Source organism: Gossypium hirsutum, chromosome A03, assembly GCF_007990345.1.
Source record: "Gossypium hirsutum isolate 1008001.06 chromosome A03, Gossypium_hirsutum_v2.1, whole genome shotgun sequence".
In the NCBI taxonomy this organism is placed as follows: Eukaryota; Viridiplantae; Streptophyta; class Magnoliopsida; order Malvales; family Malvaceae; genus Gossypium; species Gossypium hirsutum.
This window is the reverse complement of record NC_053426.1, coordinates 10,083,670-10,091,312: the sequence shown is the minus strand read 5'-3', so window position 1 is coordinate 10,091,312 and position 7,643 is coordinate 10,083,670. Positions and strand designations below refer to the sequence as shown.

The 7,643-nt window shown below is 33.9% G+C and overlaps 1 long non-coding RNA gene across 2 annotated transcripts; it reads left to right on the top strand.

Moving 5' to 3' along the window:
• The first annotated feature begins 214 nt into the window (after window positions 1-214).
• LOC107886029 (uncharacterized) lies at window positions 215-5,697 on the top strand. Of its 2 annotated transcripts, none has more exons than XR_001680604.2 (5): window positions 215-875; window positions 992-1,054; window positions 1,137-1,498; window positions 1,638-1,724; window positions 5,453-5,697. It is a non-coding gene; the product is annotated as an uncharacterized lncRNA (long non-coding RNA). The 2 variants fall into 2 exon arrangements; XR_001680605.2 differs by lacking the exon at window positions 5,453-5,697 and adding an exon at window positions 2,931-3,348.
• Window positions 5,698-7,643: the final 1,946 nt, after the last annotated feature.

Here is a 7,643-nt window from a genome sequence, read left to right as displayed (position 1 = left end):
GAATGGAAATATAGTGATAATTTTTTTTTTGAATATTTTTTACTGGATTTTATTGATCATAAAATAAGCAACATAACGAAAAATTTCCTATAAAACAATGGAATTGGGCCCTAAGTAAAAAAAAAGCAAATAAAAAGAAGAAAAAGTGGCCCAAAAGAAACAAAATGCCCTCGATAAAAAACAAATAACAAACAGAAAAATAAAGAAATGGAACGTCAAATCCAGTCGCTGTCAATTAGCTGGTACCCATTAATTGTATGACATTTTGAGTTCTTATACCAGCGTCTCAAACGATAGCAATTTTCAAGGAAGCTTTCATTTCTGCTATCCTTATCTCTTCAGATTTTCTCTAGATTCTCTTCAATCTAGGTTTCTCAACCATCTCTCCTCTCGTTCACTTTGAAGACGAGTGAAATCTGCTGCCTCTAGGCATTTTTCTTCTCTCTTTCTTAAAGCTTCTGTTGCAAGTTCATGGGCATAACCGTTTCCTAATCTTTGAACAAACATGAAGTTGATTTATTGGAAGTAATGTTTCTTCCTTTGAATATCTCGGATGATCGCCCCTAAAGCTGACTTGTCTGTTGCTATTGAGTTGCATTTTTTTATGACTGTTTTTGAATCCCCTAATATATCTACTGATTGAAAACCCATTGAAATCCCTAACTTCACTGCTTGTAACCCTGCATGTGCCTCTACCATGAACGGAGACGATATTGCAGAGTGGAATACTGTTTTTGATGCTAAAAACTCACCCACTCCCCCCACACCACCAGACCCGAGGCCAATCTTAAGTGTTTACTGTTGAATGCTGCATCAAAAAAATATTTACTCTCGCATTTCTTTCAATCAGTCTCTGTCTTCTATCATCGCCTAAGGTAAGTGGTTTTTCTTCCAACCCATCAATCCCTACTACGTAACTCTGGATCTTGCTTGATAAGTTTTTTCCTATTATTATTTCCCCTCATGAACAAACTAGTTTCTTGAACTCTAGATTATCCATGCGGCACAGCAAAAAAGTCGAAATTGTTTACTATTACCCATGGTGAAAACCCAAGTAAGCCATTCCCATAAATTTTGAATAGTAGTATTAATGACCCATGATAGGTTAAGATTTTACCATGTTTCTGTTGTTGTAGGACATTGTCTAAAAGCATGGTTACTGTCTTCTTCTGTATTTCGGCATCGAGGACATGAGCTATCTGAAGCCACTCTTCTTAATCTTAGATTTTTTAGAGCAGGAATAAAGTTCCAGGAAATACACCAAATAGTGATGGCAATTTTTTTTGGGAGATGTAAATTCCACAGTTTTCTGTAGAAAATTTTTGTTTCGGTCTGTATTAAATAAGTAATAGGATCCATATTAGCCTCTTGTAATAGTTTACAGGCACTTCTGACTGAAAATTCACCAAAATATTCTCCTCGTCAAACTTAAAAATCATTATGTTCATCTTCCGCCAGAGGAATTTACAGAATCTTCTGTGCTGTGTCTGCTTGAAAGGTATTATCAATTAGATCAACTTTTTATTTTCTTGTTGATGCATCAATTAAGTCCGAAACTAACTCAATTTTTGTATTGTTGTTACTGTCATTGATCCTATCAATGTCAACTCCTGGTATCCATCGATCGTTCTAAACAGAAATATGGTCTCCTCTACCGACTCGCTAGCATAAGTCATCTTTCAGTAACCCTTTTGCTGCCTAAACGCTTTTCCAAGTGAATGAAGGTAAATTCCCTAATTGTGCATGGATGAAATATGAATTTGGGTAATATTTAGCTTTTAAGACCTTTTCTAATAAATAATTTGGGAAATTAATAAGGCCCCAACCTTGTTTGCTAATAAAATAATATTAAATTGACCAAGATTTCAAAATCCCAAACCACCCTTTTTTTTTGCGATATCAATCGCTTCCAAGCACACCAATAAATTCCCCTTTTACCATGTTCCTTTTGCCACCAAAATTTCACAATAATACTCTCGAGATCAGTACATAAAGATTTAGGTAGTAAAAAATAGGCCATTGTATACGTCGGGATAGCTAGAATAGTGGCCTTAATAAAAACTTATTTCCCACCTTGAGAGAGATGCAGAATACTCCAGTTGTCGATTCGTTGTTTAAATTTGTCCTTTAAGTTTTGAAATGACTCTTTCGTCCTTTTTCCCACCATATTAGGTAATCCAAGATAACATTCTAGGTCATTTGAGCTTCATACTCCAAGTATACGAATGACTATCAAAATTGACACATTGACTCGAACAGGTTCCATATTCGCGTAGAATTATTTTTAAAAAACCAGCTCCCTTTTAAGTAGTTTCTCCAAACAAGATGCAATCATCTGCGAGTAACAAATGTGATACTTGTGGCATTCTTTTGCTTGACTTAACCCCTTTTAAATGTCCTTCTTGAAGTGCCAGTCTCATAAGGCAAGATAAGCCTTCTCTGCAAATCAGAAATGAAAATGGGCTTAAAGGATCACCTTGTTGTAATCCTCTCGTTGATTGAAAAATATCCTCAGCTTGACCATTAAATACCACAGAATAGGAAATAGTTGAAACAGACTTCATTATAGAATCGATCCAGTTAGTACAAAAGTCCATTCGACTCTATCGTACGCTTTACTCATGTCTAGTTTAATCGCCATCAATCCTTTTTTTTTTGGATTTTTTCCTTTTTAGAGTGTGCAAAATTCCGTATGCCAATAATACATTTATCTAAAATTAACCTTCCTGGCACAAAGCACTCTTTGCATCGTCAATGCACTTCTCCAAGACTCTTCTAAAATGATTAACAATAGCCTTTGCCATTATTTTATAAATAATGTTGCATAAGCTAATGGGACAAAAATGAGTAAGGTTGGTTGGGTTTGCTTTTTTAAGAATAAGTACAATATGCATAGTAGTAATTGGACTAACCTCTATGCCTCTCTTCAGATGTTGAAGACAGAAAAGTGTGACCTCATCCCTAATGATATGCCAGCATTTTTGAAAAAATAAGGCTGGAAATCCATCTTCATCTTGTGCTTTTGTGGCGCCTATATTCATCAACGCCTCCCAAACCTCTTCCTTTGTTTATTGCACTGTGAGCCTTTGATTATCCTCTTCAGAAATACAATGTTCAATACATGTTAGGAGATGTTCATAATGACCCTTTTCACCAACCTCAAATAAATTTTGGAAATAGGATATGGTGATTTTTGCCATCTCTTGTATATCATCCATATCTCTTCCATTCATATTCTGTAATTTCCGAATACAATTTTTCCTTCGTCTTTATGTTGCTTGACTATGAAAAAAAGTTGTATTCCTATCCCATAGTTTCAGCCAATTAACTCGAGCTCTTTACTCCCAATATCTTTCATCCTTTTCAATCTCAAAATTCAATTGCATCTTCGTAACAATCAGCTCTGCTAAATTATTATCACTCCTTTCAGCTTTCATCAACTCAAACAACTTTGAAGTTAAGAAATCATTTTTTCATTTTCTAGATTGATAAATGTGTACAACCCATCTCTCCAAGCCCTTTTTAAGGCAATCCAACTTCTGGAAAAGACCTCATGATGCCGTTTCCTAGATGAATTTAACTTCAACATCGAATGACTCCTCCAAAACCCATCATGCCTCAAATTTAAAAGTTTTCCAATTCCTCCTATTGTTTTCTTTTTTCGTGGTGATTAAGAGAGTACAATAATCAGAGATCGAGTGCACCAGATATTGAATGGTGGCTTCAGGGAACAAAGACATCCAATTTTCGTTGGCTATGCCTCTGTCCAAATGCTCTTGAATATTTGTTTCCGGTAAATTCCCCCTCTCCCAAGTAAACCAATTACCAGAATAGCCCATATCCATCAAGCGACAATCTTCTAAAACATTACGAAATACTTCCATTCTTCTTTCATCCCTAGGTAACCCTCCCTTTTTTTCAAAGCCGTAGATGATTTCATTAAAGTCTCCACAAACAAATCAAGGGAGTTTATCATTGCTCCATAGGTTTTTTAATAGGTTCCATGATTCATCCCTATTTTGTACATAAGGAAAACCATAAAAACCTGTAAATCTCTATTTCTTTCTATCATTAGGGTCTTCAATGAACACGTCATGTGCCTTTTTGAAAAGTTCTGAAGCGTGATAGAGACATCACCTCTCCAAGCTAAACACAAACCTCTTCTAGAACTGTGGAAATCTACATCAATGCCATTAGTAAGGCCATAGCTTTTTCGCACTAGTTCCATCTAAATTTTATTTATCTTTGTCTCCATGAGGAAGACCATTTGGGGATTATATGTCTTCAGCGTATGCCAAAGCCTATGAATTATCTGTGGATTCCTCAAACCACGGACATTCCAACTTAAGATTTTCACTACTATAGGTCAACTTACCGCCGATGATAAAAGGTTATTTTCCAACAATCTCCTACTTCCTACCATTACAATACTGCCTTCTTCTCTCATTGTTTGGTCTTCACTTTCCCCCTATGCTATTTGTTTCCCCGTAAATCATGTTCCATTACAGAATGGGCCTGTTTGGCCAATAAGTTTTCCCCCCATTGAGAAGAAGAGGGCTGGTTACCTTCTAAATTAATCCCCAAAATGGGATTGATGGATACTCCAATTTTCGACTTATTTCTCATTCCCTATGGCCTATCTTCTGAGTTGCGTCTGGCGAAGGGATTTTCACCTGTGTCATCTTCTCCATCTTTATATAACCAGATACTTTTCATCGCCAATGCTCTTTTAGATTGCGCTTGCAAAGACAAATCTCAGCCTATTACTGCCACTTTCACTCCTACACCATTTTTGCTTCACAAAAGGAATCACTATGTCCCAGCCGATCGCAATAGAAACAGAAAAGAATTAGTCTTTCATATTTGAATTTAACATATGAGCAGTTCCCTGAGAAACAAACCCGCTTTTTTTTTTAATGTGTGACAGACATCCAATTAGACTCGAATTCTCATAAAATTCCTTCTACCTTTCCCTTGATCTGAGCTATCATACTCCAAAAATTTGCCCAAAAAATCACCTAATTGCCTTGCCAAATTTTCAGAAAAAAAATCCCATTAAGATATCATGGATTTGTACCCAAAAAGGCGGATAGATTAAAGGGATTTTCAATGGGTCCTCCCCCCACTATAGTGTGTATAGAATCAGTAAGTGATTATTAAAGGTCCATGGAGAGCCCTTTAAAACTCTGTCCATATCCATAGCATGAAAAAATTGAAACAAAACATTTTTCCCCTAGATCTCAGATCTGAACGCCTCTAACTGGATGCCATAGATTTGCCATGGTGTTTTTCGTTGTTGGGAACTGAATGATGTTGGCTGTTAAAAAACATCCCCCCAGACAAAAAGTTCTTTTTTTCTTTTCCAAATTCGACTTAACTTGTGCTTGTAAAACTGCTTTTTCTTCTTCTTTATCAAGCATTAATTCAGCACATTCTTTTTCCATGGTTGCAGGCCTGAGATTAAACCCCTTTATGCGTATTGTGTTGATGGATGAGAGCAAAATTTTGGTAGACAGTCGCAGCCAAAGTTGATTTTAAACAAAAGAAAACCAAAAAAACCTAAGTGCACGCCAGAGAGACAAACGAAATTGCGTGCTAGGTAGCAGACTATTCATTATTGACAACTCCGATTGGAGATTTTTTTTTTGATAATTTTATTTTATTCATTATTGACAACTCCGATTGGAGATTTTTTTTTTTGATAATTTTATTTTTACTTTATAAGGAAAAAACAAGTATCAACAAATATTAATCGAAGTGAGTATGCACTGGTGGAGCCAGGATATTAATCTTTGGAGGATCAAGTTAAAATTAGACATATTATATAATTTTTTTCCTACAACATATGTAACGACCCGATAGTCAGGGGTGTTGGAAAGTGCATTCCCGAGACTCTATTCCCGTAAATCAGACTCGTAAATATTTTTAAATATTTATAAAGCTAATTGTGTATTTGATTAGGTTTCGGTTAAGCGAATTTACTTGAATTAAAAGTAGTTAGGTATAATGACTAAATTATGTATAGGGTAAAAGTTGAATTATAGATTAAAAAATAAATTAAAGGTCAATGTAGTAATTATACCTATGTTATTAAAATATGTTATAATATTGAGAATCATAATAATTATGTAAATATATTTTATATAATAATAATATAAAGTATAATAAAACAAAAAGTATTAAAAGAATGAATAAAAAAAAGAAAGCCATACAAATTAAGAAAGAAAAAGAAATAAAAAGAGAAAGAAGAAAAGAAAAAGTCACGCAAGGCTAGGGCTCCAAATTTTTAAAGTTTAATTGGGTAGTCAATTTAGTCATTTTTCTCATAATTGGTATGTTTTTGGAATCCCGGTACTTAGGGTTACCCGACCCATGTTGAAATTTTAGCCATTATTAAGTTTTTAAGTGTTGTCAATATTGAATAATTTTAAGTGTTGTCAATATTGAATAATTTTAGTATTAGGGATTAAATTGATAGATTTTTAAGTTAAAAATGGAAAAGGATTAAATTGTAGAATAATTTGTAAATTTTGAGTAATAGGGACTAAATTGTAAAAATTTTGAAATTTATGGGTTTAAGTGAAAATAGGGAGTTAAGTTTAGTTTCAAGTGGAAATTGTATGAAAATATAGAATTAATTGCAAAGAATAAAAATTAGTCTCTGTTTATGGACTAAATTGGAATTTAGGCAAATATTGAGTAAAAATTTAAATATTCAATATGAAATTAAATAGTGTTATATTGATGAATTTTAATTGTTTCAATTCCGTAGCTAATGTCGTACCAGAATTCTCGACTAAAAAAGAGAAGGATAAAATTGACGTCGAATAACTCGAAATTCCTGGTTTGTATTTTATAATCCGAATTGTTAATTGTTATAATTCAACTTAATACATATGGTAACTTGGTAAGTGTTAAGGTGAGTAATTGACATTTTGATAATTGATTGAAATGGATTGAATTGGTAAATGCATATTGTATGTGTTAATATGAAAGTTGGACATTGATTATTATAGATTGAATTTAATTCATGTGTATATATGTGATTATATGAAAAATTAGTATTGGATATTGGTTATATCTGAAATGTGAAATTAAACCCTATTAACTATATCGGGCTAAGCCGGATATAGATGGCATGGCATAGGATTAGAAGAGTTCAAGAATTTCGACATTGAGTCGATGAGGCACTGAATGCCATTTTTCTTCGGTTTAACCGATGAGACACTGGGCGTCAAATTTATATAGCGCTGGGCGTAGTTACTACTTCGGATTTATTTGATGAGGCACTAGGTGCCAAACTGGTGTGTTGGTTGGATCCATGTATCCGTTCGAGTCCGAGTCATGTTAATAGGGGTAGTTAAATAAAACGGTACTATGATTGATATTGGATGATATTGTATGTGAATTGAAAATGAGATACATGAGTTATCATGAATTGGATATGGAATGGATAATATTATTGTTTAAATGATATGTGGATCAAATTGTGAAAAGCTATTATATAGCAAGTGATGAGAATTGAGTACGGTATGAAATGATGTATTCATGAATTGAGTATTGAATGGCTAATGCCATTATATGAATAAAGGTGGTTTGATATGTGAATAACTATTTATATAGCAATTGTTTGAATTTGCGCA